The sequence below is a fragment of the Oryx dammah genome, unplaced genomic scaffold (assembly GCF_014754425.2).
Source record: "Oryx dammah isolate SB20612 unplaced genomic scaffold, SCBI_Odam_1.1 HiC_scaffold_5, whole genome shotgun sequence".
NCBI lineage: Eukaryota > Metazoa > Chordata > Mammalia > Artiodactyla > Bovidae > Oryx > Oryx dammah.
In genome coordinates this window covers 57,063,874-57,072,794 of record NW_024070189.1, presented here as the reverse complement: position 1 = coordinate 57,072,794, position 8,921 = coordinate 57,063,874, and positions in this window count along the sequence as shown.

Below are 8,921 nucleotides of genomic sequence, written 5' to 3'. Positions count from 1 at the left end.
TGCTAAATAGCTTTTTAAGTCAATATAAAGCTTTTGTGACTTTTAAAGTGTGGGATTGAAGAAACTTAAGGGCCTGCTTTTGTCACTTGAGGTAAATCTTGTCTCATTCATTTTTTCTAAAGTAAATGTTTTGTTTTACAGTAGTTTTAGATTTTCAGAAAAATTGCAAAGATAGTACAGAGTTCCCATCTACTCTACACCCATTTCCTTACTCTTTTTTTTTTTTAAATGTGGACCATTTTTAAAGTCTTTATTGAATTTGTTACAATATTCTGTTTTATGTTTTGGTTTTTTGGCCTCAGAGCATGTGGAATTTTAGCTTCCCAACCAGGGATTGAACTTGTAAACCCTGCACTGGAAGGTGAAACATTTCCTTATTCTTAACATCTTATATTACTGTGATACATTTGTCACAGTTACTGAACAGTGTTATTAACTAGACTCTATACTTCTAATTTCCTTAGTTTTTCTTTTTTGCTAGAGACTTTTATCTGTTCCAGGATCCCATTCAGGATACCACATATTACTTTTAGTCATCATGTCTCCTTAGACTTCTCTTAGCTATCACATTTTTATTAGTAATATTACATAAGCATTGTATCTTGATGCACCTGTATTGGTCAGAAGCCAAAAATATTTTCTGGAAGACTGATTACCTGTTGCAGGTAGGCTCAGAAAATCAGTAAAATTCTTTATTGATTGAGTCTTTTTCTATTTTTTTCTGAGGACACTGGCTATCTCTGGAGTTTTAGACTGTATGCCTGTTATGGTCAGTTTTCTGCTCAGCTTCATGAGGAAATCATTAAACACTGGACAAGTTGATCAGACTTGTGGGTCATCTGGACTCACAGAGGGGCTCTGCCCTAGTGTGAGAAGATGAGCCCTGCCACCTCAGCTAAATACTGAATTCAAAGAGTGAGCATCTAGGGTCTGCCCCCCTTCCTGTTGAGGAGATGGGTAAGAGAGAAAACAGTTGGCAGCCATATTCCCAGACCTATAGTATTGTCAGCAAGGTCATTTTTTAGTAGAAGAGGATTCTCTTTTTTTTTTTAATTTTTATTTTTTATTTCTTTTTGGTTCTCATTTACATTAGAAATTCATTAGTATATCTACTTTTTATTTTTAAGAGAAAATAGATCTGATAATCATAAAGTCCTTCTTGTGGTTGCCTGATTTAGAAGGGAATTTCAAAATTTTGCCTGGAATTTTGGAGAGCCTGCTGCTGTTACTGCTGCTAAGTCGCTTCAGTTGTGTCCGACTCTGTGCGACCCCATAGACGGCAGCCCACCAGTCTCCCCTGTCCCTGAGATTCTCCAGGCAAGAACATTGGAGTGGGTTGCCGTTTTCTTCTCCAATGCATGAAAGTGAAAAGTGAAAGTGAAGTTGCTCAGTCGTGTCTGACTCTTAGTGAACCCATGGACTGCAGTCCACCAGGCTCCTCCATCCATGGGATTTGCCAGGCAAGAGTACTGGAGTGGGGTGCCATTGCCTTCTCCATATTAATCTTTAAAGTAAGTCATAAGCATCACCAGCAGGTGGCAATAGTTCCCATGGTATAAATGCAATAACTGGTTATGACAGGGGTAGTATTTTGTTGTAGAAACACATCCCAGATGTTATTTCTGAGATTTTACTTTTTCTCATTATGTTTAATTACAGTTTGTTATACACTTTGTTAGGTAGAATAACATCTGATGATACCAGCAAGGCAGGAACAGCAGTATTACTAAAGACTATAAGGCCACTTAAAACTGTACTTGAACCATAGTTGACCTCCAATTGTGATGTGACATTAAAGTGTCACCCCTGATAGTAGTGCTTGCCTGAAACCACTGAAGTGAAGAAATTAAGTTATATCTGAGTAAGTAAGACCAAGGAATTTTAAACTGTGGTGCCATCTCATATTGATGAGAGTAGCTAAGTAGTGTGTTCCCTGAACTTTGGCTCATTAAAAGTAAACATTGGCCTGCAGGCCAGGTTGAGAGGTTGTGGTCAGAAAGCTGTTTATAATATCAACTTTGAGCACCTATAGTCTAGTGTCTGCATAATTACTCAAGTAGCCTGAAGATTTACCACTCCAAATAGTACTGTATATCTCTGAGCCAGAGGATGCTTTGAAGAGTATCGTGCACATTGAAAACTTAGTGAGATTCTGATGCTGAAGTACAAAGTCAGCATAGTTATTTCTTTTCCTCGACTTTTTTATTTTCTTCATTGAATCAACAAACTAATATTAATATAACCTGCTGCTACTGCTGCTGCTAAGTCGCTTCAGTCGTTTCCGACTGTGCTACCCCATAGACGGCAGCCCGCCAGGCTCCCCTATCCCTGGGATTCTCCAGGCAAGAACACTGGAGTGGGTTGCCATTTCCTTCTCCAATGCATGAAAGTGAAAAGTGAAAGTCAAGTCGCTCAGTTGTGCTCAACTCTTAGTGACCCCATGGACTGTAGCCCACCAGACTCCTTCGTGCTCAACTCTTAGTGACCCCATGGACTGTAGCCCACCAGACTCCTTTGTCCATGGGATTTTCCAGGCTAGAGTACCGGAGTGGGGTGCCATTGCCTTCTCTGTAATATAACCTAAATGCATATAAATTTAAGAGATGATTGTGTGTCTTAATTTCAATCCCATTCCAATACAGACTTGTGTTTCCTAGTATTCGTTCACTCATTTAATGAATATTTATTAACACCTCACAATAGGCCTTACTATTTTTTCTTGGAACTGAGAATGTAGCCTTGATTAAAGCAGATATAAATCTCCCTGCCCTTGTAAAACTTAAATTCTGGTGGAAGGAAACAGACACTAAGCAAATTACATGATTTATCAGAAGATAAGCACCATGGAGAAAACTTGGAAGAAGGAATAGGGGAGGCTATTAAGGGAGGCTGAGTGATGTTGGAATTTTAAAGAGCGGAGAGGAGTTCATTAGCATAGCCCTTGAACAAAGGCTTGGCAGTGTGGAAGTGAACCTTGTGGACAATGTGAGAAGAGAGTCCAGGCAAAGAGAATAGCAGAAGCAAAGGCCCTTGGGATAGGAGCTTGTTAGAGGACTCCAAGAACGGCATGGTAGCCAATAAGGACTTAGGCAGACTGAGAAAGGGAGATTTTTAAGAGGTGGGATGGGAGTAGGTGGTGCTGCAGACTGCTTGGGCCTTGGGTGAACTTTGGCTTCTACTCTGAGATGGAAGCCCTTGGAGGACTTTAAAGTGTGATAGTGTCTGGTGTTGAGGGAACAGGGTGAGCAAGGGCAGAAACAGATTAATTAGGAAACGACTACAGTAACTCAGGTGAGAAGTGCCTTGGACCAGTGTACCAGCACTTGGACTCTTGACAGGTGTTCAGATTCTGTACTTCCTTGAAAGTAAAACTAACAGGATTTGCTGCTAGATTGGACATACAATGTGAGAAGATGAGACAACAGAGTCGATTTCTAGGTCTTTGTAAATAGGTGATATGGAGAAACCTATAGGTAGCAGAGGTTTACCAGAGGACTTGAGTTGTGGACAAATGAATTTGCTATGTCTGATGGTTATCTCAGTGGAGACGTTAGGTAGGCAGTTGGATATTCTGCTGTTCAAGGAAGAGATATAAATATGGGAGGCTAGAGATGTAAATATCAGGCTGGAGATGTAAATATGAGAGTCAATGTATAGATGGTATTTAAAGCCATAAGACTGGATGAAATTACCAAGAGAGTGAGTTTTAAGAGAGAAGAGGTCCAAAGACTGCATCTTATGACACTCCAGATGCTAAGAATTCAGGGTGATGATGAGGAACCCGCAAAGGAGACTGAGAGCGACCAGTGAAGTAAGAAAATGAGCAGAGTGTGATGTCCTGGAAGCCACGTTAGATGTGAAGGACAGAGTGGTTGGCTGTGTCAGATACTGCAAATCAAGTAATATGAGCTCTGAGAATTGACTTGGAAATCCATTTAGAGGTCATTGGTGACCTTGACAAGTGCTGTTTTAATAGAGGGGATGAAAATCTGGAATGTGTTTGAGAAAGAATGGAGTATCTTCACAGTAATAAAGAAAATGAACAAACTGAAAATCAACTTTTCTTAGCTCCACCAGAGAACTGAGGTCACAGGGCAAACTTCCACAAAAACTAGAAAGACAGGAAAATGCAGAAAATACAGGTCTGCTTACCCAAAGTAGAAGTTGCTGGAGGCAATAATTAGGCTTTAAATGAATTGCTAGGGGGCTGAGTGTGGATTAGTGAGAGTTTAAAACTATGGGGAGCAATTTGTAACACATACCATATAAATTATTACAATTTAAAAAAAGAAACCTCCTGGGAGCTCATTTGAAGGGGACCCACCCATATGTGGGTTTTACCACCAGTAGCTCAACCGTCTTGTCACTCTGAGGATGGCAAAAGAATCTGCTTCTGTCAGGTGTTGGCTGGTGGGGGGCTGGGGGTGGGAGGTGGGCTGGAGGGAGTAACTTTTGAAATAACCCCAGAGCTTTGTTTCCAGGACAGAAGCCTGCCCTCAAGGAAAATTGCTGGTGTCAAAGAGATGAAGGAAGCACCAGAACCAAACTCAGATGTGGCAGAAATTTTAGAATTATCAGAATGGGAATTTAAAACAACTAAGATTAATATGCCAGAGTCTCTGATAGAAAAAGTGGACAACGTGCAGGAACAGATGAGGAATATAAGCAAAAAATGGAAGACTCCAAAAAAGAATGGAAAAGAAATGCTAGATACAAAAATTATCAGAAATGAATGCTTTTGATGGGTTCATGTGTAGACTTAACACTGCTGAAAAAAGAACCTTGCACTTCAAGATATGTCAATAGAAAAACTGAAATTTAAAGAGGAAAAGGAATGAAAGACAAAAGATACAGAAAAGGTACAGAGTATCTAAGAACTGTGAGGCAGTTGCAAAAGGTGTGTAATGTGCATAATGGGAATACAAGAATAAAGAAAGAATTGGAGAGAGATTGAAGCCAGAGTATAGATAATTCCAGGAAGTTTCTTATTGCAAAGGGAATCAGAATGAAGCTATTATAGGAGAGGACAAATGGTAAAGAGTTCTGTTTTTAAAGCTTGTTTTGTATTCTTGTAGGGGTGATTCAGGAAAAAAAAAAGGACAGTTTGATGCTGTAGGTGTGAAAGGAGAGTCTGTCAGGAGCAATGCCCTCAAGGAGGCAAGAAAAGAAGGGATCTAGTACTCCTGCCTGGAAAATCCCATGGATGGAGGAGCTTGGTAGGCTGCAGACCATGGGGTCACGAAGAGTCCGAAACGACTGAGCGACTTCACTTTCACTTTTCACTTTCATGCGTTGGAGAAGGAAAAGGCAACCCACTCCAGTGTTCTTGCCTGGAGAATCCCAGGGACGGAGGAGCCTGGTGGGCTGCCGTCTATGGGATCGCACAGAGTCGGATACGACTGAAGCGACTTAGCAGCAGCAGCAGTGTACAAATAGAGGGATTGGACAAGGGACAAACCACAGGAAGAGGGCAAACTGAGGGCAAGGCTAGCAGGTGGGTGTATGTGGTGGTGGGAACCTGTGAAGTTCTTTACCATTTGCTTCTATTTTCAAGGTCAGAGAAAAGCTGGAGGAAGAGGGATTAGAGGCCATAATTAGACATTATGAATTAGGTCTCTTTAAGGAGACTGAAAGGACTAGGGGAAAATAGTTGTTAAGGACACTCTTGAGGTCCAAATTACTGCGTTGTTTTATTTTTCCATTATTTCATAATCGAGGATTCTATCACAGTCTATTTATTGGAAACTTCTGCACCTTTCACTAGCATCTCATCACAGTAAGGATGTTAGTTCCCAGGAAAGAGGCATCAGAAAATATCCCAGAGAGGCATAGGGAATCAGGATTGCTACTTTACACTGGAGGGTCAGGGAAGATATCTTGATAAATGACATTTGAGCAAAAGACCTGAAGAAGTAAGGGAGTAAGCCATGGATATATTGACCAGGGTTGGGTGTAGATAGTGGGCTAGTCTCTTGTATCCATCTGCAGTTTCTAAACATGTATTTAATAGGAGGCATGACACCCATTTGTTGGCATGCTGCTACTTTTTACTAAATGAAACTTTAAGCACATTGCATCCAACCCCTGAAATACAAATTATATATATATATATATATACACTATCTTTTCCTTTTTGTGTATCACAGTAAGAGTTTTACAGATTCACCTTTTTCTACTTAGCTGTATTATTTATTAAAAAAATTTTTTTATTGGAGTACAGTTTACTTACAATGTGCTAGTTTCAGATGTGCAGCAAAGTAATTCAGTTGTACATGTATTCTTTTTCAGATTCTTTTCTTATATAAGTTATTACAGAATATTCAGTAGATTTCCCTGTGCTATATAGTATGTCCTTGTTGGTTATGTGTTATATATAATAGTGTGTGTATATTAATTCCAGGCTCCTAATTTATCCCCTGACCCTTTTCATTGTATTCATGGGGTTCTTGAGGCAAGAATACTGAAGTGGTTTGCTATTTTGTTCTCCAGTAGACCACATTTTGTCAGAGCTCTCCACCATGACCCTGATGCTGGGAAAGATTGAGGGCAAGAGGAGAAGGGGGTGACAGAAGATGAGATGGTTGGATGGCATCACTGACTCAATGGACATGAGTGAGCAAACTTGGAAATAGCGAAGGACAGGGAAGCTTGCCATGCTGCAGTTTATGGGGTTGCAAAGAGTTGGACACTAATTAGTAACTGAACAAGAACCCCAGCATTTCCCTTTGGGTAAATATAAGTTTGTTTTTGAAATCTCTGAGTCTGTTTCTGTTTTATAGTTATTTGTCATTTTAAAAAATTAGATTCCACATATAGTGATATCATATATTTGTCTTTCTCTTTTACTTCCTTCACTAGTATGAAAATCTCTAGGCCCATCCATGTTGCTGCAAATGACATTATTTTGTTCTTTTTATGTCTGAGTAATATTCCATTATATATATGTACCACACCTTCTTTATCCATTCCTCTGTCAATGGACATTTAGGTTGCTCCCATCTCTTGGCTGTTGTTAAATAGTGCTGCAGTGAATATTGGGATGCATGTATCTTTTTGAATTATGGTTTTCTTTGGATATATGCCCAGGAGTGGGATTGCTGGAATTTATGGTAGTTCTGTTTTAATTTTTTAAGGAAGTTCCACACTGTTCTCCGTAGTAGTACCAATTGACATTCCCGCCAACAATGCAGGAGGGTTCCCTTTTCTCCATAACTTCGCCAGCATTTATTGTTTGTAGACTTTTTGGTGAAGGCCATTCTTAAAGCATCCTTGTTTTCTGGCAACAAAATATTCCAGGCCTACTGTGATTGCTGCCCAAAACATACATTAATGATTGCTTCTCTCCAAGAAGCCCTGAGTAGCATCAGAGGCCCAATCTGGCCCAGGAGTATACATCCCACCTGATCTGCACGAGAGCTGGTTGAAGCATGATGACACTGTTGCTGGGAAACACAGACCTTGGAAAGACAGATTAAAAAAAAAATTTATTCTTACTATTTTTAAAATTTTAACTGGTGTGTATAGTTGATTTATAATGTGCTGTACAGCTGTATAATATCTGCGGTACAGCAAAGTGAATCAGCTTTATATATACCTATTTGTTGTTGTTGTCAGTCACTAAGTCATGACTTTCTGTGACCTCATGGACTGTAGCACACCAGGCTCCTCTGTCTTCTGCTGTTTCTCAGAGTTTGCTCAAATTCATGTCCATTGAGTCAGTGATTTTATCTAATCATCTCACCCTTTGCTGCCCCCTTCTTTTGTCTTGATTCTTTCTCAGCATCAGGGTCTATTCCAGTGAGTCAGCTCTTTGCATCAGGTGGCTTCAGCTTCAGCAGCAGACCTTCCAATGAATATTCAGGGTTGATTTCCTTTAGGATTGATTGGTTTTATGTCCTTGCAGTCCAGGGGACTCAAGAATCTTTTCCAGCACCACAGTTCCAAAGCATCGATTCTTTGGCACTCAGCCTTCTTTGAGGTCCAGCTCTCACATCCATACATGACTACTGGAAAAACCATAGCTTTGACTATATGGACCTTTGTCAGCAAAGTAATGTTTTTGCTTTTCAATATGCTGTCTAGGTTTGTCATAACTTTCCTTCCAAGGAGCAAGCATCTTAATTTCGTGGCTGCAGTCATTGTCCACAGTGATTTTGAAGCCCAAGAAAATAAAATCCGTCATTGCTTCCAATCTTCCCCCTTCTATTTGCCATGAAGTGATGGGATCAAGATGCCATGACCTTAGTTTTTTTTTTTTTTTTTTAATTATTTATTTATTTTTTATTTTACTTTACAATTCTGTATTGGTTTTGCCATACATTGACATGAAACCTTAGTTTTTTTAATGTTGAGTTTCAAGCCAACTTTGTCAATCTTCTCTTTGACCTTCATCAAGAGGCTTTTTAATTCTTTACTTTCTGTCAGTAGAGTGGTATCATCTGCATATTTCAGGTTGTTGATATTTTTGCCAGCAGTCTTGATTCCAGTTTGTGATTCATCCAGCCTGGCATTTCACATAATGTACTTTGCATATAAGTTAAATAAGCAGGGTGACAATATACAGCCTTGATGTACTCCTTCTTCAATTTTGAACCAGTTTCATGTCTGGTTCTAACTGTTGCTTCTTGACCTGTGTACAAGTTTCTCAGGAGACAGATCAGGTGGTCTCGTATTCCCATCTCTTTAAGAAATTCCCACAGTTTGTTCTGATCCACACAGTCAAAAGCTTTAGTGTAATGAAGCAGAAGTAGGTATTTTTCTGGAATTCCCTTGCTTTCTCCATGAGCCAACAAACGTTGGCAATTTGACCTCTGGTTCCACTGCCTCTTCAAAACCCAGCTTGTACAGCTGGAAGTTCTCGGTTACACTGCTGAAGCCTAGCTTGAAGGATTTGGAGCATAGTGCTAGCATGTCTAATGAGT